The sequence below is a fragment of the Pipistrellus kuhlii genome, unplaced genomic scaffold (genome assembly GCF_014108245.1).
Source record: "Pipistrellus kuhlii isolate mPipKuh1 unplaced genomic scaffold, mPipKuh1.p scaffold_m20_p_1, whole genome shotgun sequence".
Lineage (NCBI taxonomy): Eukaryota > Metazoa > Chordata > Mammalia > Chiroptera > Vespertilionidae > Pipistrellus > Pipistrellus kuhlii.
In genome coordinates this window covers 164,376,614-164,400,742 of record NW_023425404.1, presented here as the reverse complement: position 1 = coordinate 164,400,742, position 24,129 = coordinate 164,376,614, and the positions used below count along the sequence as shown (strand labels likewise).

General features: G+C 34.3%; 1 protein-coding gene across 17 annotated transcripts in view; it reads left to right on the top strand.

The window, feature by feature from the left end:
- Positions 1-24,129, top strand: part of ADGRL3 (adhesion G protein-coupled receptor L3) — a 762,953-nt gene that overhangs the window by 145,907 nt on the left and 592,917 nt on the right. For all 17 annotated transcript variants that reach the window (XM_045572137.1, XM_036415171.2, XM_045572109.1 and 14 more), the window contains exon 2: positions 14,535-14,603. The gene's annotated coding sequence lies outside the window, so the exon portion shown is untranslated. The remainder of the gene's footprint in view (positions 1-14,534; positions 14,604-24,129) is intronic.

Sequence of the window (24,129 nt, the reverse complement as noted above, 5' to 3'; positions counted from 1 at the left end):
TTCCAAACAATGATGTTAGAAAAGAATGCATTTAAGCCCAAAGGGGGGAAAAAGGGTGAAGTTCTGCAGAATGCTTAGGGCTGTATCAAATGCACTGTTTTTGTTACTTCATTAGTGAAATGGAACATTGTTTCTCTTAATGTGGTAGAAATGATTCCACATATTAAGACTAAGAATTCAATATTATTTTTTCTTAAAGAGAAAAAACTTCGTTATGTAACTAATGACCATATACAATAGCTTTTGTTCATTTCCATAAAGCTAATCACAGTTTTTATTTCATTTTTGTAAGCATTTGTAATACTCCAGTGAAGCAAACACAATTCATTCCATGGAATATTTGACAAGGTCATTGCATTAAATAGCTTCTTCAGTTTTTGCTTAATTTTCTTTGCTTGGTCTCATTTTAAATTAAAAAACAAACATTAATATTTTCCTTGCAGTTTCTCTTCATAAAGCCATAGCTTACAAATACAGCTTACCATTTATCAATAGGCAGAAAAAGATACACATAAAAAAATAACCAATTAAAATACCATTACTGCAAAGCTCTGCCCTGAATTGGTTGTGTGTGTGTGTGTGTGTGTGTGTGTGTGTGTTTTTTTTTTTTCTTTTTTCTTCTTTTTCTGTTTGACACATCGGGCACTTTACCCGAACACTTTCAGGTTGTATTTCATTTTTTTTAAAAACATATTTTATTGATTTTTTACAGAGAGGAAGGAAGAGGGATAGAGAGCTAGAAACATTGATGAGAGAGAATCATTGACCAGCTGCCTCTTGCACACCCCCTACTGGGGATGTGCCCGCAACCACGGTACATGCATTCTGCAGGCCGATGCTCTGTCTATTGAGCAAACGGGTTTCGGCTTGTATTTCATCTTAATCATTGGCATTTGACCATTTGCTAATACAATTCACTGACAAAATATGGTACTTTGCGAGTGTGTTTTTTATTAAAGTGTTGGTCAGATTATTTGTGCAAGCAGGATTGAGTTAGTCAATTAAAGTGGCATTTATTTTATAGCCCGTTATTACAAGCTAGGGGCCCATTGCAAGAGGAGGCACCCGGGCCATGGCAGGGACCTGTGCCTAACTAGCAGTGTCCTCAGGCCCCCTGCCTGTGTCCGCTCTGGGCTGTGGAGGTGCTGCAACTCCCCAGAGTCTGTGAATCTAATAAGTAGGAAACCCAGGTAGGAGCCCAGGGCTCCCAAACCTGTCCTGGGGAGGGCGGGGGGGGGAGGGAGAGGGAGGTAAGAATGCTATGTGACAAGGATGATATGGGAGCACAGCTGCTGGCTAGAGTTCTTTATCACCCTGTGACTTCCTAAGGCTTTTAAAAATGTCTCTGGCCTTCATTTTGTATATTGATAAAGTGGGGCCATTCTAATAGTTGTATCATATATGACGTGACTCACATACGGAAACAGTGGCTAGCATCTAGGGGGTATTCAGTAAGCATCGGAGAAGAATAGCTACGTGTTACGAGGAGGGAGAGGAGAGCTCCGTTTTGACTGGTTGCATGATTGCCAAAAGCTTTATTGAAATATCTGCCTTTGATTTTCGCTCTGACGTACCAATAGCATTAAACCAGAAGTAGAAAGTAGAGAGCAAAATGAAGTGGCTAAGAACATGGGCTATGAGGTTAAATGGGCTTGATTTCTTGTCCAGGTCCTGCCAATTACTAATAAATTTCTAGGTCTCTATCGGTACGTCTTAAAATCAGGACAGCAATGTTGTGAACAGTGGATGAGTCACTGTATGCAAAAGGACTTAGTACAAGGCTTAGCACATGGTGATGTTAGCTATTTTTATCATGAATTTACCTGTATTTTAGGATATTCTAGAAGCAATAAACCATATGAATTGGTAGAAAGAGAATAGGAACATTGAATTGTTGAAAAATCTTGTAATTATTTTTTCTAAGGCTATAGAAGGTTATCAGCATAAATTTAACTAATGAGCTATTGAAATTAAATAATTAAATGATTAATATGAACTGGGTAAGAAACAAAAACAAGTACATAATTTCATCTAGTGACCATGCATTCCTCTAAATTTTATATGATTATAATCTTAATCCAAAAGACTGAAAGTTGTAAATTTCAGTAAGTATTATATGATGGGCTTAATAAAAAATTCTCTTCAGAAGTGATTATGCAATGTTCTTTTTTGTTTATTTATAAAGAATATAAGGATATCTATGCTTCATTTTGTTAGAAGTCCTGAGAGCAAGGTCCCGATTTTAAAAAATTGGTTGTATAAAGCTAGTTATGTTGAGCTACATGGGAATTTTTTCACATTTGAAAAAAATTTGCTCTTTGTTTACTTTGCATCTGCAGGCTGATGCTCTAACCATTGAGCACCAGCCAGGGCCATTCATAGCTTTACTAGCTAAAACAATTCAGTGTCTATGTGCTAGAGATAGTTCTAGGGCTTAATATAATCTAATCTACCATTCAGAAGTTGAACAGATTTCTCAAAAATGTAAAAATATGATTTTTTTTTTTTTAGCTCCACTTAGACTTCTGAGGGGATTAACATTTCTGGGAAATGGAAAAGGCATGAAGACACAGACTGCTTGATATTTATGATCAGTAGAGCTAAAGGATCTCAACAAGAATGACATTGTCCGTAAGCTGGAAGCAGGGGGAGTATATCTCCCTGCTGGCCCTGTCAGGGCCCAGGTGGAGTTTGCAGCGGCCTTGTCACATGTCAGGAATCCTGAGCTTTAGGATCAGCAGAAATTTTGATATGTGTCATGGCTGCAAATTTGAAGTTGCTTCCACTTTAAAACCAAAACCAATTCGTGGAACTCCTCCAGCTCTACAGCAGCAGGTTTTCCTGCCTGAAGTGTACGGATCTTGCAGAACTCCAGTCACTGTCCTTAGAAGCTGCAAATATTAATCAAAAAACCAATTTTCCTTATCTCCTCTCTCTTTCTTTCTCTCAAATAGCAGAATAAAATAATGAGTAGTTCTATTTTGTGTAGTTGGAATTCTGTGTAATGCCTGCACCATTTTCAACATACTATGAATGCAGATTAATGAGAATAATGATGAAAGGATGAAAGATGATATTTATAGGGCTTAGAAAAGCTATTATTTTAATTCTGTTGTGAAGCTCATTCACTTTCTCCCCAAATGAGATGACTTATTAGATAACTGATTTGAATTCAGGCTTACGATTTGCAGTTTGATGGTACACAAGCTACTTTTCCTGAAAATAGGGCAGCAGTTTTAAGGGGGGAAAAGAAAGACATTCTATTTTATTTTATTTTTTTAAAGAAATGGTGCTTAGTTGCTTTATTTTAAAGCAACTCTTTTCCCAATATGTCTTGAAAGATGCTGAAAAGGTTCTAGATTTCTGTGAAGCCACGATTTTATGGGACGCATCACAGGCAATAGTTTGGCTGGCTGTACAATCAGCCCCAGAAACATCAGTGTCTATTGATACATTATACATGCACAAGTGGAATGCAGCCAGCATGCCGATGTATATGCTGAGTTCTCTTAGTGCATCTGTATCATTTTTCCCAGTGGAAAATAACAGGATGTCGCCTTGCAATTTTTACTACTGTATAATATAATAAAATATAGCCTTAATAAATAGCATCTAAGCACATAAAAGAGATTTGGACTGAATCCATTTAGCCTTCATCACTTGGTATAGCTCAGGCTTTTAAGTAGTTGTATATCCTCAATTGGCTTAATTTGATCAAGTTGCATTCGACTTGGACTGCCGTAGAGTAGATTCTGATTTTATTTTTATTTGCTATTCAATATTTAGGTCATGTTTTAGTGTATTTACCTTTGCACTCCATTGTGCTATTAACACAGTTTTTCCAGAGGATAGTCTAAATTGTGCTTTGATTAAGTTAGCTGACCTTGGAAGCTATTATTGCTGTAGTTTAGTTATTGTTACTATTGTTATTATTATTCCTAATGCTGTTAATTAGTTTCAAACCAAGAGTGTTGCACATTGTCTGGAATTTTCCCAATTGTCTGAGTTTCCTGGGAGCAGGGGTAATGTTTAATTAAATTTTGTAGCTCCTTTAGCTAGCCCACCTCAGTTTTACTATGTTTTTTTTTTAATTGGATTAATTATTGAGGTTCTTATTTGAAATATAAAAAATGCTTTGAAATTGTATTTTATAATTTCATTCACTCTAATGGAATGAAGGTTAAAGTCACAAGTTAAAATATAGAATTAAAAAGCTTTAGCCTATTAGTAGTAAGAAAAAATTTTTCTTTTTCTTGAGGGGGGGTTAAAAAAATGATTTCAGCCAAGATGTTCAAACTTCTGCTCTGCTGCTCACCTAGAAATACTTCATTTCTTTTTGATCTTCATTTTTTTACTATAATAACATAGCACACTATTCTTATAGTTATAAGGTACATATTTATCAGTTAAGAAAAAGTAAGTTTATGGCTATGATTTCTAAAAACATGGCCTCTTGGTTTTAAATACTGTCTCAAAAGAATAAGGACAGTTAAACTTTATTACCAGTTATAGTTCTAGGTAAAGTTATATTTACATATTTTATCCCTATGAATTTCAAAATTTAACTTCATTATTAATGGAAACATAGAAAACCAATAGAAGCAGTATTTTCGTATTTTAACTATAGGTATCTCCTTTATAGGTCCTGAATGCATACTGTAAAATAAATTGGTTAGAGGCCTGGTGTATGAATTCGTGCATGGGTGGGGTCCAACTGTCTACCCTGATGGGGGCCTATTGGGGCTGGGCCAGAAGGGGGAAGAGATGCAGGACTTGGCTGTCTGGCCACACCCCCAATTGACATGGGGGGCTGATTGGGGGCCGGCCCGGGTGAGGGGAGGGGCAGTGGGAGGTGGGAAGGGGCCAATCCTTGACCTGATAGGGCTGGCTGACCACTGCAGGGCACATAGCGACTGTTCATTCTGGTCATTCTATCGTTCTGGTCTCTTGGCTTTTATATATATATATAGATGGCAATGTGAATTAATTCCATACCAAGTAAATTTTAAAAAATCCATATTTTAATATAGGTAAGTAATTAATTAAAGTAACTGACTAAAAGTAATTTCTACAGGACGTTGTTTCAAAGGAGTGATAAGCCTTCCCCCCCTCATGGTTATGTGTTATGAAAATAACTTAAAATGACATATATATGATAATATAGAAATAAAATAGATGGACTAAGAATAATGTCCACAAAAAGGATGGCAACTTACACACACATATACATATTCTCTTAACTTCATCAAGGGTGTTAATTTTTAATTGTAAATACCAGTATAATTTGAGCTTATTGGTTTATAATTAGTTGGAATTATAGCTGTTCAAAACTTCAGTTATAAGGAATCTTATTTGGGTGGGGGTTTCCTAGGGAAGATAAACTTTTCTAGAAACTTGAGGCAAACATCCAGATAGTTAAAGTGGCCACATTGCAGGTGTTTGGCAGTTGATTAAACTGTTCCCAGAGTTCTGTCCAGGTAGGCTCAGTTTTCCGCAGAGCTGTGGGTATTTGGGTGATTGTTATGCCAGTTTGCTTTCTCTGCTTCTGAACTCTCAGGGTTCAAACTCGATAGGAAACCAGGTCTTGTTTGAAGGCTTCTCCCTGAGTCAAGTTCATTGGGTTTTAGGAAAGGCTGATTTAAAAAACAAACATATTTCCCGATTTATGACTATGTTAGATTGATTTGACTTCCAGAAGTTGGAATCTCAGATCAAGGACTTGCTACTGTGGAGTATAAAGCACACCATTCTAAAGATCTTGGTACTGAAGATTTCCTGCTTAAATCCTTATACAAAACGAGAAATAAAGCTTCATGCAATCAACTATAGGCGATGTCAGAATGGAACAGGAAAAAGAGGAGAAAGCAGGCTTAAAGTGTCGTGGTCATCTGATATTTGATACGTAAACTAATCGCTTTTAGTTGTAAGCCAGATTTCTTTTTCACTGTGCAGATGCATTTATTTTCTTCTTTCTGCCTTTTGATCCCACTGCCCCCTGCACAATTGGAACATCCCCAAAAGACTTTGGCAGAGGTCACTTCTCAGAAGCTTTTTAAATTTTAGTTAGAATACATTTATTGATTTTCCTTTAATGACCAAAGGAATGAGGATTTTGGGATCAAGCTCATCTGAGAGCCAGTGTCTGCCTTGACAATCTGAACTCTTTTTACCTTTGAGAACGCTTCATTAGATACACAGTTCTCCTCATCAGTAAAACTCAGGATTTTGGCATATTGGATTTTCCTTAGGATTGACAATTTGATCTCTTAGACATAGAAGATAAAGATCGTTCTTCTAGACAGAAAGTCAGAAACCACCTAACTATATAAAAATCCAGTAACTCCTTTTTAATAAATTCAATCCTGGGTCTGTAGAAAATATTTGGTAGTATGTGTTGGCACAATACTTAATTTTAGGCTATTTTCTTTATATTTTACTAGTAGCCCTGTGCATGGGTGCGCGAGTAGCTTGCTGCCACTTGCCTCAGCTGGCCTCCCACCCACTGCTGCTGGTAACTCTCTGCTGCCAGTAGTAGCTCACTGCCCTGCCTTCCTGGAGCTCTTTGCCTGCTGGCCCATCCTTCTATAGCTCTCCTCCTGCTGTCCTACCCCCCCCCCCCCCCAGCATACTGCCCTGCCCCTTCCAATAGCTCTCTGCCCCCTGCTTATAGTTCTCTGCCCCACTCTCCTGTTGATCCATAATCCAGTCCTTATGTGGTAGGTTGTTATACCTCAAGGCCTAATGGATAATTAGCATATTCCTCTCTTATTATATAAGATACTTTGAGTTTACATTGTTTTATTTGTCTAAATCAGCCATGACTGGAAAATACATTTTTGTGACTCGAAAACCCTGCTAATTAAGGATAGGGTAATGTTTAAAGGAAAAGACCTTTTCATACTTTGACATTTCTGCTTCAATGCATTTTTAAAGTTTCTTGTTTAAATTTTAACATTAAATAAAACATGACAAGATTTCCTGCATTTATACTTCTCAGATAATTATCATATGAAACAGAAAGTGTACTATCTAAGTCATTCTGGTTGATGCCGTCTTGGCTCCCGGAGTCCACATAATGCTCTGGAGTCAAAGGGAAGGAGATATGGAGCAGTGTTTAATAATAAACAGTGTCAGACTACAGCAGGAAGGCAGGGCAGGGTTGGGGGTGGGTAAGAGATCAACTGAAGGATTTGCATGCATTAAACATAACCAATGGCCCAAGAAACGGGGGTGGGAGAGGTAAGGGCATATGCTGGGGAATAGGGGAGCCCAGGGGAAGGCCAATGGGGGAAAAGGAGACATATATACTATTTGTAATACTTTAAACAATTAAATAAAATATAAATAAAATAAAATATAACCATTATAAAAAATAAAGACAAACATGAAAATATGCAATGAATGGTGGTTATTATGCATTGTATTTAAAAATTACTTAGAAATAATTTAAATAGCAAATATCTCCAGTGCATTCTGTGAATTTGTTGTTATACAACCTTTCAAAAATATATAATAAAGAACAACAAGGAAGGTATATTTTTTCTTTTTGTTTCTCCACCTTAAAAAAAAATAAAAACATGTATGTGCTTTACCATGCATATTCAAAGAGGCAATAAAACCAGTTTCACATTTGAAAATTCTTTGTAATTCGTGAATTGTAGTTCTTTATTTTAACAGCAATTTTGAAAAATATTTATTAAAATCTCACTATGTTGCTATTGAAATTGAAACATATGGACATTGATCTATATAATCCTCTTCTTAATTTAACATATGAAATATGAAGATACTAAGATATTATTCTTTAATTACTTTTACAGCAACTGTTCGAATTATTTTCTACTGTTCTGTCATAGGACATATGAATGTACTTTTTAAACAGTTGTTATTTCATGATATAAGAAATAGGGTAGATTTTGGTGTACCCTACTAGAACATGCTTATTTAAAAGTATAGAGAGTAAGTATATTTTACTATAAATGAAAGAAAGTCAATATTTTCTATTATTATATTTGGAAACCATGGGTAGGAAGCAAATACGTTATGTATAATTATAGTGATGACAGCCATTTGTGAGGAGGGAAAATATTAAATTGAATGATTGCTTTTTACATTGACAACTTGAAAGCTATTTCTTAAGCAGAGGCAAACATGACTTCCACCAAAAGTAGGTTTACAGTTGTAAGTATGTGAAACACAGAGTTGATACTTGTATTATTATGTATTAATTATTATATTATTTTTCACCCAAACAACCATAAACCTCCTTTTGTACCACCCTATAGATGGCTGAGTCAGCGAGTCTCTTAGAGGTAGAGCATCAGCTGTTTAAATCCTCCGGCCCCAGCCACTGATCCATCTTGCCTACACATAATCTCCTCTACACTGCGAGTCCTTTTCTAGGTGTTGGTTCTAGCCTTCAGTAGTCACATCTGTTGTACATTTTACCACCTTTTCTCCCATCAAAGGTAGCATCTCACTTTCCTGTGTATGGCAGAATGCTAGAACTCCTGCTGATGGCACATGGTTCACAGCAGGTCCCATTTTCTCCCTTATTCTGTCATGGGGCCATAACTGTCTAGGTCTTTACATGGGAACAAGCTCCTGCATCTGGGGTTCAGTCCTAGCCCAGGCTCAAAGAAATAAGTGCTGTGAGTATGAGAGGTTTAGGTGGTTTTGGATACTTGGAAGATATGGCCTTGCACTTTATTATCTTTGTTAAGATGGAAGAGTATAGCAGAAGCAGACCCCTGGAGAAATTAACCACTCCGGTACCATGTCTCAGCCGAACAATGTCTCTGCTGTGATGAGAGTTCTGGTGTGATATATGCTACTGGCTTCTGATTAATCCCGGCATTACTCCTTCTCTGTGGGCAATGCAAAAACATCTCTGCGTAATTGAATTGCAAAGGAAAGGAAATAAGTAAAAGGCTTTGTCCTTGGTTATAATTTTAATAAATAGATGCTTTTCTCTACAAGGGCAGAACTTTATATATACTGCTCCAATCCTTAATATTACACAATGGCTGGGTATATAGTGGACATTAATTAAGGGCTCTTCCCTTCACCTTCCTCGTCCTGTCCCCTCCTGTCCCGTCCTGTCCCATCCCGTCCCATCCTATCCCATCCTCTCTATGTTGGACAACAAACTAATTGTCAGCGAAATAGATTTCCTCTCTTAATTATAAAATTTTAATGTTAATTTATACCAAATGTAAAGAGTTCAGCCTTTTGTAAGTAAAAAGTTAGGTAATACATTGATTAAGGTTTGAGGGTTATTATCTGCAGTTCCTTCCCCCTAATAATAAACTATTGCCTGGCTGGTGTTGCTCAGTGGTTGAGTGTCAACCCGTGGACCAGGAAGTGTTGGTTTGATTCCTAGTTAGGGCTTGATGTGTGCGGGAGGCTGTGGGTTGATGATTTTCTCTCATCATTCATGTTCCCCTCTCTCTCCCTTCATCTCTCTCTAAAATCAATTTAAAAATGAATGTAATGCTTTTTGTTTAGACAACTCACTTTGTATAATTTAAGTTATTTTAAATTTATCAAGATTTGTTATTATGTCTTCATAAAAAATGATTTGTTGTCTGACCTAAAATAATTTCCAGGATGGAATTCCACAGATTCTCTACTGTTATAACTGGAAGCAGAGTATTTTTTTCTGGAATAAACTCTTGTTAATCTCTTTTGTGATGGTCATTTTCCATAGTACTGAAACTGTTGGTTTTGGAAATTTTATCCAGCTTTGTTATTGATTTAAAAGTTTTGCCCCTAGACACTCTCCTTTTTACAATGGCTTACTTTTGGGGGCCCATAAAACATCACACAAGGAAAATGTGGTACAGTTAGCACTGAAGGTTGCACTCCCGATTTAAAATGCAACAGGAGTTTAGATGTGATTGTGTTGAGGCAAATTTCCTGGGAGAATGAGACTGTAGTGTTGTATTATGATAGTATTCAATGTGTAAGTAAAGACAAATGAATTTAGCATTTTTAGTACAGTCATTGCATTAACCAGCCTCTGTGTCCACTGTAATCCGTTTGCGGGGACTGTCAGCGCCAGAAGCTGGCTGACGTAGAAATTCATTCTGGTGCAGTTGTATCCAAAAAATGTTTACATTTGAACAGAACATTCTTCCTATAGAGGGTCTTGAAAACAAGGCTCTGGATAACCATAGGGTGCTTTTGTGGATTGCTGAGCAGAAGGCCTACATGAGGAAAACATGGTTTCAGATTACCCTGTACATTTACCAGCATAGATTTGAGGGGGGACAGAATGATGCAATAAGAAAATCTTTGCAATATGCCAAGTATAGGGCCTATAGTGAAAACATGTAGTGGCAGGAGAGAGACCAAATAAAGAGGAAAATACCTTGGAATCTCATCTTGCACTATTCAGTTGTTAATCACGGTAATCTTTATAAATTCCGCTTTGTACTCTGTAAAACAAAGTATTTCTTCTCTGCCTTTGTCACATGGCTATAAAGCTTATGGTATTGAAAACGTAATGAAAAATAAAACACTCCATAGAGATAATATGGTAGTGCATGATGGTGATTATCAATAAGGAATGAAAGTAGATATTTGAAGATAACCCATAGACTAAGTAGATAGACTAAGAAAAAATTTGAAAAAATAATTTGAATGGAATCAGTAAAAACGTTTATTTTATTTAAAAAGAAAATCTCAGTCTTTACAGATGTTTTAAAAAATGTCACTATAATTTTACACTAAAAACTATTTAATTGATATAAGAATAATCTCTTAAAAATATATTTGTACATGTCACTTTCTAATTTCTTATGAACCTTTATTTGGTAGTTCAGTGGAATAAGTCACCTAATTTTGTAATTAATGTCATACAAAGACAGCAATATATATATTTTGTCTCAATTCCAGACTAATTTTTAACTGGATTTTTTGCAGTCTCATTTATATACCAGACTAGGAAAGTGCATTTTAACAGTATTAAGTGTTATGAAATTTTGATGGTTACTTCTTGAAAAAACAATCAGGAAATTTATTTTTTGCTTTGCTTATAAATATTCTCTTTTCGAACACAGACAGCCGTAATCAGTATGGTGCTCTTTTAGAAGCTGAGAGTATAGACCGATTTCGGGTCACTTGTGTTCAAACTCTGGCTTTACCCTCAGCGTCTCAGAGTATTTATTTGTAAAATAAAGATAATCTTCATATCAACCTCATTTTTTTTTTTGGTAAAGGTTAAGTGAGGACATAAGAAGAGTGTTTCAATCCTTAAAACAAAATACAAAATTTTTATGGTTAACTGAGGATATAAAGTGTTCAAAAGTAAAGTGTTTAAAATTAGAAACATTTTTCAATGAAAAATGTGTCTCTATTTCTGAAACTCTCCGTCTTTCTCTTTCTCCCATATTTTGCCCTTACACCCTATCTAGAAAGAAAGTATAAACGCTTGGAGTGTTACTTTTGTCTGTCTGTTTCACTGCTGGATCCACGGCACCTAGAACTGTGCCTGGGCAATCAGCACATCTTTGATGGATGGGTGAATGAAGGAATGAATGAATAATGAATGAAGTTGCTCTACTTTGTAAATTTGCTATCTTAGTATTAGAAAACTTACCTTGAACATTTATTTTTACTGGTGTTTACATTTTAATCAGTGAATCAAATCTTATTTTATTTTCCATTTTTGATGTGTTTGCTTTTAAGGTTTTATCTAAAGCTTGGGTCAATTTAAGTTTAATTTTTTTTTTTTATCAAAACAGGCTAGTACTCATAACCAAAGTATTTCATGTAATTCAAAAGACCTAGAGTGAACCACAACACTAATTGCTAGGGAATTACTTTTTTATGTCATTTGTACAGTAATGAAAATATATTTGTATGGATTGACTCTTATCAGAAACACACCAAATTTTTATATCCCTTGTCAGCACTTTTTGACCCCTTTGCTCAAAAAATAATAACAGCAGTTCCTTTCTACAATCCCTTTTATGCCAGTTTTATTAATTAGACATTTTTTTATTAGTTCATATTGATAGACAGTATCATGGATATAATACCTTCTTCTGACTGTTAAGTTTTCTATTTCTCTTACTATTTGTCTTCTGCCTTTTTCCTTTCCCATGTTTATGTTTTAACTCAGACTTGGCCTCTAGCTCTTAGGAAGCTAAGGGATCCTGGGTGAACTTGTTTTTTTCCCTTTAAGCTGTCTGCTAACTCTTAAGTGCCTTAAGTGGATGCAGTTCAGAGAGTGAATCACTTAGATGTTGACTAGTCAAACTGTAAATTGAAGATGCTCTGTTTTTCTATTCTAAAAGGAAAGCAAAATGTCCTATAAAGATAATTACAAATTCAAAGGCACATGTAATGGGCATTTTTGTTTTTGATTTCAATTTATGGGAGGCCAATATAGACGTTTTTAATAATATTTTTAACCAAAAAAATGCAAATGTTTTGTTTACACAGCACTTTAAGGCCCTTTTAAAAAATATTTATCTTTATTGTTGAAAGTATTACAGATGTCCTCTTTAATTCCCCATAACCCATTGGCTCCTTCCATCCCTCCCATATCCTCCTCCCCCTAGGCCTTCACCACACTTTTCTGTGTCCATGAGCTATGCATACAAGTTCTTCTGTTGATCTTTCCAACCACCCACCTCACTCCTGCCTTTCCTCTGAGATTCGACAGTCTGGTCCATGCTTCTGTGTCTCTGGATCTATTTTGATAATTGCTTTATTTGCTCATTAGATTCTATGTATATAACTGAGATTATGTGATACTTGTCTTTGTCTTTGACTGGCTTATTTCACTTAGTTCTCAGTTCTGTAAGGAGTGGTAGTTTAGAATGAAAAAGTAGTCATACTTCCTGTTCTCAAACAACTCATGTTACGGTAGAGGGTTCAGCATGAATGTCAGGGAAGATCTGATTAGTTCTGTCTGTGGTAGGTCTGGTGATACACGAAAAACTCTGTAAATACTAATGTTTGGATTTCAGAATGTGTTTCCTAAAAGGAAGTAAAAAGATATAAAGGGTGAGGATATCTGTAGGAGGGTTTGCATTGTCATTACCCATGATTATCAGTTATGAAGAGATATGCGTGGTCTTAAAAAAAAAACAGAGAAAACTACCTTAGTTAAACAGCCAGTATTTATTGAATATGATCTGTTCGTTGAAAGAATGGTTGTGCAGGGAAATACAAGAAGTTGACTAAAGAATTGCTTTCAATTGCCTGTTTAGTAGCAAGCCTGTCTTTAAATATGGACTTAGATTGCTTTTGATGTAAAGAATATATATATATATATATATATATATATATATATATATATATATATATACATATCACAAATTGGCCACATATGGGTAGATATTAACTAGAAAAAATTTAGTGAGTTCCATTGCTTTCATATTTTCAAACCCTCAAACAAAATATAATACATTTAGTGAATATGTTCCTCTATTTGTGTGTGTGCAATTGTAATCAATAGAGATCTTGCAAAAAAACTTAATTTTTATTTTATGCTAGTAAAATACCTGACAATATCTAATTCCTTATCCATAGATATTGAAATGTTATTATTTGGCATGTATATAGTTAATTAACTTCCTGCTAATAGCATAATACTCCTAATAGCATAAATACTAAGTACCATAATTAACTAATGCACCTGATCCATGTAGGAAGCACTTGTATCACCAGAAAGTTTAAAAATTGAAGACTGGTTGATAGAACCATTAGAAAACATTGAAATTCCAAAGAAACACTCTGAATGATATCATGCTTTTTTTTGTGTGAAATGTCTGATGTGTTGATTATTAGTTCAGTAAGAAAACAATAAAAAAAGAAATATAAGAACATTGTGGAAATCTAAAGAAAATGAAGACAGTACCTCTTGTCAATCTACCATTTAAGTAAACTTACATTTTTTACTTATTTCTTTCTCATCTGATTAAAATCTGAATTTGTTTACATTATTATAATTACAGCCTCAGTGTATGTACACATTATTACATAGAGAATAGATGTATGTGTGTATGTTGGTGTATATACCTAGTATATGGTTAGATAGCAAAATGTACTATGGAGTTGCATGTTTTGTGTTTTGTGCTTTTTTTGATGTGTGGGTTTTCCTTTGTTTGTTTGTTGTCCACAGCAGTTCTCTCTAAGGTAAAAATAATTAGATACATTCTAGGGTCTTAGCTTGAAGAGCCTGTTGCAAGATAAAAGGATATTTATTGGAAATCTCAGAATATGTTTGAAAAAATAATGTGTTTTTTAAATTAGGAGAATATTTAAATTTTTGATGTACCAAATTCATTACCTTTTCTGAGTGAACATTGTAGTGAAGTAGATCATAGAGGAAATGTCATATGTAAATTGAATTTTGTTTTTACACCATGGTTTTTCTGCTATACCTTGAACATTATGGGGGAAAACGACACTGGCAAACAATGGAAATATAAAACCTACTCAAATAATACTATAAGTATAGCCATAAAATAAGTATTTTTTCATCATTAATTTAATCTATTTTTTGTCTGTTTTTACAGAAGTATTCAAATGTTCACTAAATTGGAGGAAAAGAACATGGATGTTTAACAACTGAAAATCACATTAAGGTAATTAGTAGATTATTGTTGCCAATCCATTTGTTAGTAACTTACAAGTATACTTAACATGTTTATATTCAAGTTAGTATATTCTTTTATGAGTGACATATTGAAAATTTATATTATATAATGAGTTACTAGAGTTAAATTTTACATGTTTTGGAAAATGAATTGATATTCCTTGTGGACAGATATGTAAATAATACAGTTCAAAGTATTTGCTGTGGTAAGGAGTTATATTTCAGCTATATTAAATATAAATGAGCTACTAAAAATAAGGACACCTATGTAATACATTAATCAATAAAAAAAGAAAAAATAATATTGGCTCTCTACCTCTTTGGAAAGGCAAATAGTTATATTACCTTAAATCTCTAATAACTATTCAGGATTTTGTTTTTAATTGCTGCATGCATTTCAATACAATAAAAATTATTTTTGTTTAATTTATCCAGTTGTTCTCCATTACATAGCCATGATAATAAATTTGAATATTAGGAAATTGAATATTAGCAAGTAAATTATTTTCAAAAGTAATGTTTTTTATTTATCCCAAATATATTTATAGAGTTCGATATAAAAGATTTTGAAGAACATAACCTTAGGCCGGCATACGTATATACATGTTCTTTAGAAAATCATTTTGAAATAAAAACTTGTGGGTGTTTTGAGCCTGGTTCTTGTCATGAATGAAGTTGTGGACAAAAACGATTAATAGAACCAGAGTTTATTGGGAGAAGCAGGTCCTGGGAGAGGTGCATTGTGGCTCCAGGAGCAGGACAGTGGCTGGAGCCTCCTTTCCATGTTACAGTCGGGAGCTGTTCAGCATCCAAGCTAATTACAGTCTGTTACCCCATGTGTGGAGGCCCACATGGCCATAAGCCACGTGGTGCAGGGGACGTGCTCTTTGCCACAGGAATGAACCATTACATGCTGGGGGCAAGAGAGAAGGCAAGAGGAAATACGAACCATTTAATTTAGGGAGTGGAAACAGCCTTGCTAGCTCCTGATTGGTATTTTCAAAGAATTTTTCCCTGGCAACATACTTGGGATTAGTTTCTACACTGTACTGCTTTGTGATTGGTCATCTTCATCTGCCTGTCTTACCAATATACATACATTTTCAAGTTCATGCCTCTAGCCCTCCCTGCCCAGTTGGGATGCCTTAGAAACTCCACCTAGTTTTATTTTCCATCCCTCCCCCATCCCTGTCCCTGTCCACATAGCTTACCTCTGTCTCCTCAATTTGCCGATAAAGTAGGCCTTTATAATAATCATTCAACAGTGAGGTTGAAATTTTCTGTCTGTTTGAGGTTACTGAAATTAATTTCTGAAATTAATTTCTGGAGAGTGATTTTGTAGTGTCTACAATGTAAGTTATTTTAAACTAGAGGCCTGATGCACGAAATTCATACAAGGGACTTGGCCCTCACAGCTCTGGCTGGCTCTTGCAGCCCCCAGCAGTCTCTCAGAGCCAAGGCTTCATCTGGAAGGTGGTCTGGAAGGTTGTTCACCTGTTTGTTCCAATTAGCACATTAGCTCCTTATTATATAGGACTAGAGGCCCAGTGCACAAAATTTGTGCACAGGGGATGTGTGTCCCTCAGCCCAGCCTGCACCCTCTCCAATCAGGAATCCCTCAAGGGATATCCGACTGCCCTTTTAGGCCCAATCCTGCTGGCTCCCAGTGTCTCACCTGCCTGCCTTCCTGATTAATAAAGCTTAGTTTTCCATCCTAATCCCTAGAATGGATTATTAACTTAATGGTACCCATAGAGTTTTGAGTAGAACATTTTAGAACCTCTCCTGGAGGAAAATAAAAAAAAGAATTAAGATTATAATATTTACTATAATGACTGTTATAGCTCCCTAAATATGAAGTTTCTGTAGGAATCATAGAAATTTTTAGTGTTGAATGATTTACTTACTTGTTTTATAACTGAATTATTCACCTTTTTAATGTATATAATTCCATGGGTTTTTGTATTAATATATTCACAATATTGTATGAATATTACCAAATCCAAACCATTTCTGTCTAATCCAAACCATTTCTTTCATTCCTAAAATAAACCTTGTACTCATGAAAAATTACTTCCCTCACCATGCCCTACTCTGGCAAACTAATATACTTTCTGCCTCTGTGGGTTTACTGCATAAATAGAATTATACAATACGTACCCCTTTGTATGGTTCTTTCACTGAACATAATGTTTTTAGGGTTCATCCTTGTTGTATGAATTAGTACTTAATTTCTTTTTATGTCTGAATAACATTCCATTAGAGGATATGTATATATCACATTTTTATCCACTTATTAGTTGATGGCCTTTTTTTTTTTTTTTTTTTTTTTTTTTTTTTTACACATTTTGGCTTTTGGTAATGTTGCTGCTTTAAGTATTTGTTCACAAGTTTTTGTATAGTTATATGTGTTCATTTCTTTTAGATCTATACCTAAGGGTAAAATTGTTGGGTGACATGGTAATTATATTTTACCTTTTGAGGAATGTCAAGACTATTTTACAAAGTGGCTGCACCAATATTCATTTCCAACAGAAATATGTGAGCGTTCCAATTTCGCCATATCCTTGCCAAAAGTTATTACAGTCTATCATTTGGATTATAGCCATCCAAATAGATGTCAAGTAGAATCTCATTGGATTTTGATGGCATTGTTTATTTTTAAGAGCATTTTAGTGTACTGATGTTGCATGTGTTTTGATAAGTGCATTAATGGAATTATTATCAATTTTAAATAGACTAGTCAAAGGAAAGATGTACTGGAGAAATATTAACCGCAGTAAATGACGCTTTGGAATGTATTTAACCACAGTGTCAAACTAGTTTTCAGATTTATAAAGTCTATTCAGACACACACACACACAAAAAAAGGTTTTGGTTAATGGCTTATTCATCCAAATCCTTAGGCATAAGTCCTTAGACTCATCATTGGATTTTCTTTTGCGCATATTCCACATATGTCTGTACTTTCTCTCTGACTACTGATCACCTCCTTGGTCATTACAATCCCTTCTCACCTGGAGAATTATTACAGCCTTTTGGTTGTTGTTGCTTCACTGTCTTTATTGTACCTCACTCAGAGACATGTTCTGTCTTCAACCTCCTGTCCAGCTGCCCTGTTTGCATTGCAGTTGGCTGAATACACAAAGCCACTGTACCTCAGCCCATTGTTCCCCATGCCAGTTACATTTTCCCTAGTTACTTCCATGACTTATTCCCTAGGCTTCGAATTCTCTCTTTTCATGGCAGCCTTCCCTGGACATCCTATTTAAAAATCAAAACTGCCTGGGGACACCCGCTGTCCTCTTCCCCTGCTTTCCTCTCCAGACCACATATTTATTACTACATTACATATGTGTTGTTTATCTCGTCCTATTAGTCAATTAATATATCCATATATTCTAAATATTTTTCCTGTTTTATATATATATATATATATATATATATATATATATATATATATATATATGGCCTTTGTTCATGGTTTTGGATATTAACTCTGGAGGCATGTGGGTGACTATGTGGCTAAAAGCAGGAGGATTATCTGGGAATATTTACAATAATTCAGGTAAGGTATAATGAAGATTGGATTTAAGGCAGAAACATTGGGGATTGAGAAGTATTAACACATTTGAGGCTCTTCAGAGGTCAAATTAAGAAGTCTTAGTGAATGATGGCTTTTCAATAGAGAAAGTTGACATCTCAGTGGAATGAGTCTAAGGTTTGAAACTGGCACCCTGGTTGTGGGTGGCATCCTTTACTGACTTGCAGGTTGTGTGTTTTTACAAAATAAGTTTATACGGAAATAATAATGCTTGTTTTTTACAGAAATAATATCCAGAGTGAGATGTTAATTTTTATATTTAGGTTTGAGTGCTCTCTACAGATATAAAACTTTAAACTGAAGGTATCTCACATTTTTTTTTTACTCATTGTATACTGAATTCAAAAGGAAAGCTTTGGTTTGCTATGAAAGCGCATTTTCTAATTAATCTAAAAAAAAAAAATCCAGTCAGAAGTGCAGAATGTAAAAGCTGGCCATGGGCAGAGTAAAAGCACATTAATTATTCAGACAGTTATCCCTGCTTATTCCATTCTTGGAGATATAGTGGCTGTCAGAATCTGTCAGCTGTAGAGTTAGTGCCCTTCAGAATTTACACGCATAAATGGTGACCTTTTGGGAAATTTGCATAAAGATAAGCCTGGCATTGGAATGATAGCTGCCAGTCAGCTGAGCAGAGCAAACGTCAGCCACTGCTCACACCATGGGATTGACTATGGAGCAGTGAACGGCAAATGGAGCACATGCGAAACCATAGGAATACAAAAATAAAACCCATTTCTAGTTATTTCCCAACAGTTAAAGAAGTATAACCAGTTACTGAATATCCTTATATTAATAATTTTGGTGCATATTGTTTTTTCTCACTAAAGGTTTCTGGTAAAAAAAAAAATGTTTATGTTTTATAATGACTAAATTTTATAATCTAACCATTTAACCATAAATATTTAACGTTATATTATAAAATTCGTGTATACTCATTTTGGTAAATTTAGAAAATGTTACAAAGAGAGAATATTAATGCTATCCATTATCTCATTCCCCAGAGAAAACCTTGATTAACAGTTTGGTGTGAATTCTAAGTTACCTTGTAAATAAATACATAAACATATTTATTGCTTTATAATACGGCCAAGTACTACCTTTTTGCTAGCATCATGCTACATTTTACTGATCATAAATGTTACTGAGGAAGGCATATATTCACATATATCTTTTGGTACATGAGTGATTATTTCCTGGAATAGCTGCTTATTGCAGTGCGATTATTTTAAAGCTTTTGATACACATGTAAAAAAAAAATCAGGATTCACTTTCAGAAGCTGCCACTTCATCTGTATCCCCATCTTCTTCGTTTAATCACTTGTAAATGTTATATTTTAAATGTCTGATAAAAGCTTGTAATTTAGGAGACATCTTATTAAAATTAAGGCATAAAAAATCACTTTCAATTTAAAAATACCTTTTTCTTTGTATATTAATTACAAATTTCAGTTTCTTTGTATGGTAGCATGCTCCTTATCACTTACCTCAGCCATCAACCTCAACTTGAAACATTCATATTTCATTCAGAACAGGGCTGAATAGGGAGGCGTATAGGAAGTATAACCTCTAAGATAATCACAATGTTCACATTCCATCCTTTCTGATTTTTATGGATAAACCCTGAACCAGCAGTGGCCCCGACAGAAGCTTGTGTCCTCATCCTTCTACTTAACCAGATCTCCTTTATCTTAAACTGTCCTCTGTTGCCTGTAATCCCTGGCATTGGGGACATTTTATTATGGTTCTGAAAAGGCTGTTCATATTCTCCTGAATCAGGGATGCTATATCCAATAGAATGAGAGCTGCTCCATGCTGTAAATATTTATAGATTGGGGACTTGGTGCCACAGCGAGAAATTAAAGAGTCTATTATTCACAAAAATTTCTATAGGACAGGGATTTGTTCATGATTTTTTAAATTGAGTGTCCACATTTAAATTTTTTTAGTGAGTATGGTCCTTTAAAATTACCCATTGTATATGAGCAATTTTAACATAATTATATACCCATGTAACTGTGATTATGTCTGTATATCTGTTTATCTGCCTGGCTGTCTATCTGTGCTTGTGTTTGTTTAGTTTTCTATGTATAGTTCTGAGATGTAAGATTTGATAGAATTGTGTTTGCTCCTGAGTAAGGTACACAGAATTTTGATCACCTAAAAATTCCCTCATGCTGCTCCATTGTAGCTATTCCTTGCCTCTGTCCCGAACCCCTAGTAACCACGTGTCTGTCTTCATTCCTATATTTTTATCTTTTTCAGAATGTCCTATAAATGAATCACATAGTAGGTAGTTTTTTGAGACTGGCTTCTTTCACTCATCATAATACCTTTGAGATTCATCCTTGTTTTGCAGTATTTAAGTAATCTATTTATTCTTTTTGCCGGGCAATATTCCATCTTGTGGATGCACAATTCTTTTATTTATCTACCTGTTGAAGAACATTTGTGTTGTTCCTAATTTTTTGGTGATAAAAAAGTTCTTATATACATTCATATGCTTGTCTCTTAAGATAAATATCCAAGAGGTGGATTAGGTCATATGATATATGCATATATTTATTTTTTAAATTATTTTTTATTTATTTCTCTTATCACATTTTTTCCCTTCTTATATTTTATTTCCAATTTTGGTGCCACTGTTATTATATAAATTGAAGTTGTGCACACATTTTAAACTTCAAGTGCTGAGTAAAACAGTGATTTTTTAAAATACTAGCTTGACTATGGAAAGAACTGATTTTATTGGTTAGGAAAAATTACATCATCTAAGTGCAAAAAGAAGCTTTTATTAGTTTTCCTTTCTTGATAGTCACATTTTTTAGGAGTGTATCTTAATTTCTTTAGTGAATGATCGCAAAACAACTAACCACAGAAAATACAGCTTAACTGTTCTGCTCCAGATGTATTTTAGATCTTTTTATTCTATCTAAAGCTCATTTGCTTTTTACATAGAAAAGACCCTCATGGAGAATATATTTTACAATGTGTTCTAACAGATGTGGTCACCTACCCTCTAACACCCAGCAGATTAAGTTTACCGAATTATTAGGGAAAAAAAAAAGAAATAGTTAAAACTAATATGGACTTAATATAGTATATTAAAGATAGGGAACAAATAAGCATTAAAAGTTAGAAAAATTTAGTAAATATAGCAGGCTGGATCTATCCTATATTAGAGCAAAGTTTCCTTAGGTATCTAAGAGGCTCTAAGCTATATATATCGTGCTAATCTATTTTTTATTAGGAAGAATGCTGGGTCAAATTTCCTTCACTCTAGACCTGGTCTTGCCATTAACTTGCTGAGAGACCCAGGGCACATAATGTAATCTCTCTGGATTATAGAATTCTCATTTGTCCAATTAGGGAGAACAGCAATAGATTATCCATAAAGGACATTTTTGCTCTTAAAAAAAAAATAGGATGCTGCAATTCTTTGATGATCTTGGGTCATTCAGAAGAAAAAGTTAGTGTGTGTGTTTAATATAACATGTTAGGAAACAAGGATATATACAATATATTTTGAGAAACCTAAAAAATATATATGATTTTGAAAATTAGTTTTTGTGCTTGGAAAAAAATCCACTAAGTATTCCCAGAAAGCTTGAAGGTATTAGAACCATTGATTTCCCTAACTGTTTTTCAAAAGTTTAATAATTAAAAAATTTTTGGATGTTGTTTTATTTGAATTACATACTGGGGCAAATGTAAACTTATATCCCCATAAGTTAGTATTATAGGATTATATTGAAAAAAATTTTCAGAGTTTTCAATGTCAAAAAATGTTTCAAATTAATGTCCCTCATTAATTATGAAACAGGTGTGATACTAAACTCTACACTTTTTTTCAGAGTAAATATCCATTTTTCTAAACAGTTTTAAGCTTATATACTCACAGGAATAGGAAACCGATTAAAAACATCACCTTTGGTTATGTTTGCTTAATGCAGAATAACTACTACTTCATTAAGTTAACATATTTCAAAGACTGAGGAATGTCATCATAAATCTTGACGAGGATGATGATTACAACACAATTGTAATTTATGTAAACATTTATTTATCTAAAACATCTTATATTAGTGTGTAGTGTGCATAAGACCTCTGCTAAGTTCTGGAGTAGTGATTATGCGATTCTGATCTGGAGAAGGTCAGGACTAGTGGGGAGTAAAACAACATATATAATTAGTTCTACTGTAATACTAGCATGTTGAGAACCATATTAGAAGCATGAGAAAAAGCGAGTAATTAATTCAGAATAAAAGACCTGGGGAAAGTTTTGCAGAAGTGGTAGCAGAGGAGAATGATTTTACTAGAGAAGAGAGAATAATGAATGACCTGTTGTGGGGAATACATTTTTTCCTGAGTTATAGAGTATCAGGTAAAGATACTTAAGAAGAAATCTGAGGACACGTTAATAGACCCTTTTTACATGATTACATATTATAATTATACAGATATTAATGTGATACTGTTATTCTAAAGAGCAACACCTCTTAGATATAAGAGAAATGCATTGCATTAAAGGTGGATAAGACTGTCCGTTAAAAAAAAAATATGACTAGAGGGCTAGAACGAATAGCTACAGTAGTCTGAATATTTCAAAACACCAGTGCTCTCAGCAGTACACTTTAACATAAATCTTTGAAATATATACTTTTAGAAATTATTTGTCCTAGGAGGACTACATTTTTCTTCTTTAAAACATTATAAATGTTATACTTAAATAATAGTTTCTTTTATATCTTTCCAATCCATCTAATACTTGATATATGCATTTTTCCTTGGGTCCAAAATGTGTTAGTGAAAGAGAATTTAATTGCTTGAGAAGAAAAAAGAAATAAAGAAATTGGATTTCTTGGTTTGGTTTAGTGCTGCCTTCAATGTTCTGAGAACAATAATGCAATTAACTAAAATGTTTATCCACAAAATTCAATTCCTGGGGAGTATCTTCTCAAATTGCCTCTTACAAGTGTAATGGAAGCAAGTAATTGTTTGCTGGTTTTGTTGCCAAAAATTGTGAATGGCTAGATTTTTGTAAAACTTGGTTGTAATGCATGTAATCATGTAATCTCTCCATTATAAATTTCAATGAAGAAATTGAATTTTGTAGACAAACACTTTTTGTTATATTGTATTTTATTGTTCTCAGCCATGAGTAAAGAAATCCTTTTTGTAATTAATTATTTTACAAGTGAAATTTTTAATATATATATTTTTCATTTCAATTTAATTTCATCCCTGATTAAATATACTGGATTAGCAATATTTATGGACTGTCAGTTTATGGATAATCTAGTGATAAGTAGTTGAAAGTTCAATGTTTATTATCAGCATATACAAATAACAAAAGAAAGTTAACGTTTCTGATCATTACACCTTTACCAGTAAACATTTTAGCAATAATTCCCTCTGATGCCACCTTTGGAAAGTTTTGCTAATAGAAAAAGAGAGGTGGAAGTGTATTAAAAATCTGAGCTATATATAGAGCTTCTGAAAAGTTATCCCTGGGCAAACAGCTGTATAGATCATTTCTAATAACTTAGCTTTACTCTACTGTGCTATTTCAGGTGCATTTTATCGCAACCGGTATATTTTCTCCCTGAAGTTGAAGCATATTATTAGGTTAATCCTATAGAATAAATATAATAAAAATAAGTAGGTTACTATATGTTATTACAATATATCCATCCAGCAAAATATCAAAACAAAGTTTTCTTTTAATAAATAGCCAGTTGAAAGCAATAAGAAAATCAGCACTTACCAGTTTGGCTCAGTGGATAGAGCATCAGGGTGCAGACTCAAGGATCCCAGGTTCGATTTCAGCCAAGGGTACATGCCCGGGTTGCAGGCTCAATGTCCCCTGGTGTGCAGGAGGCAGACAGTGATTCTCTTTCATTATTGATAT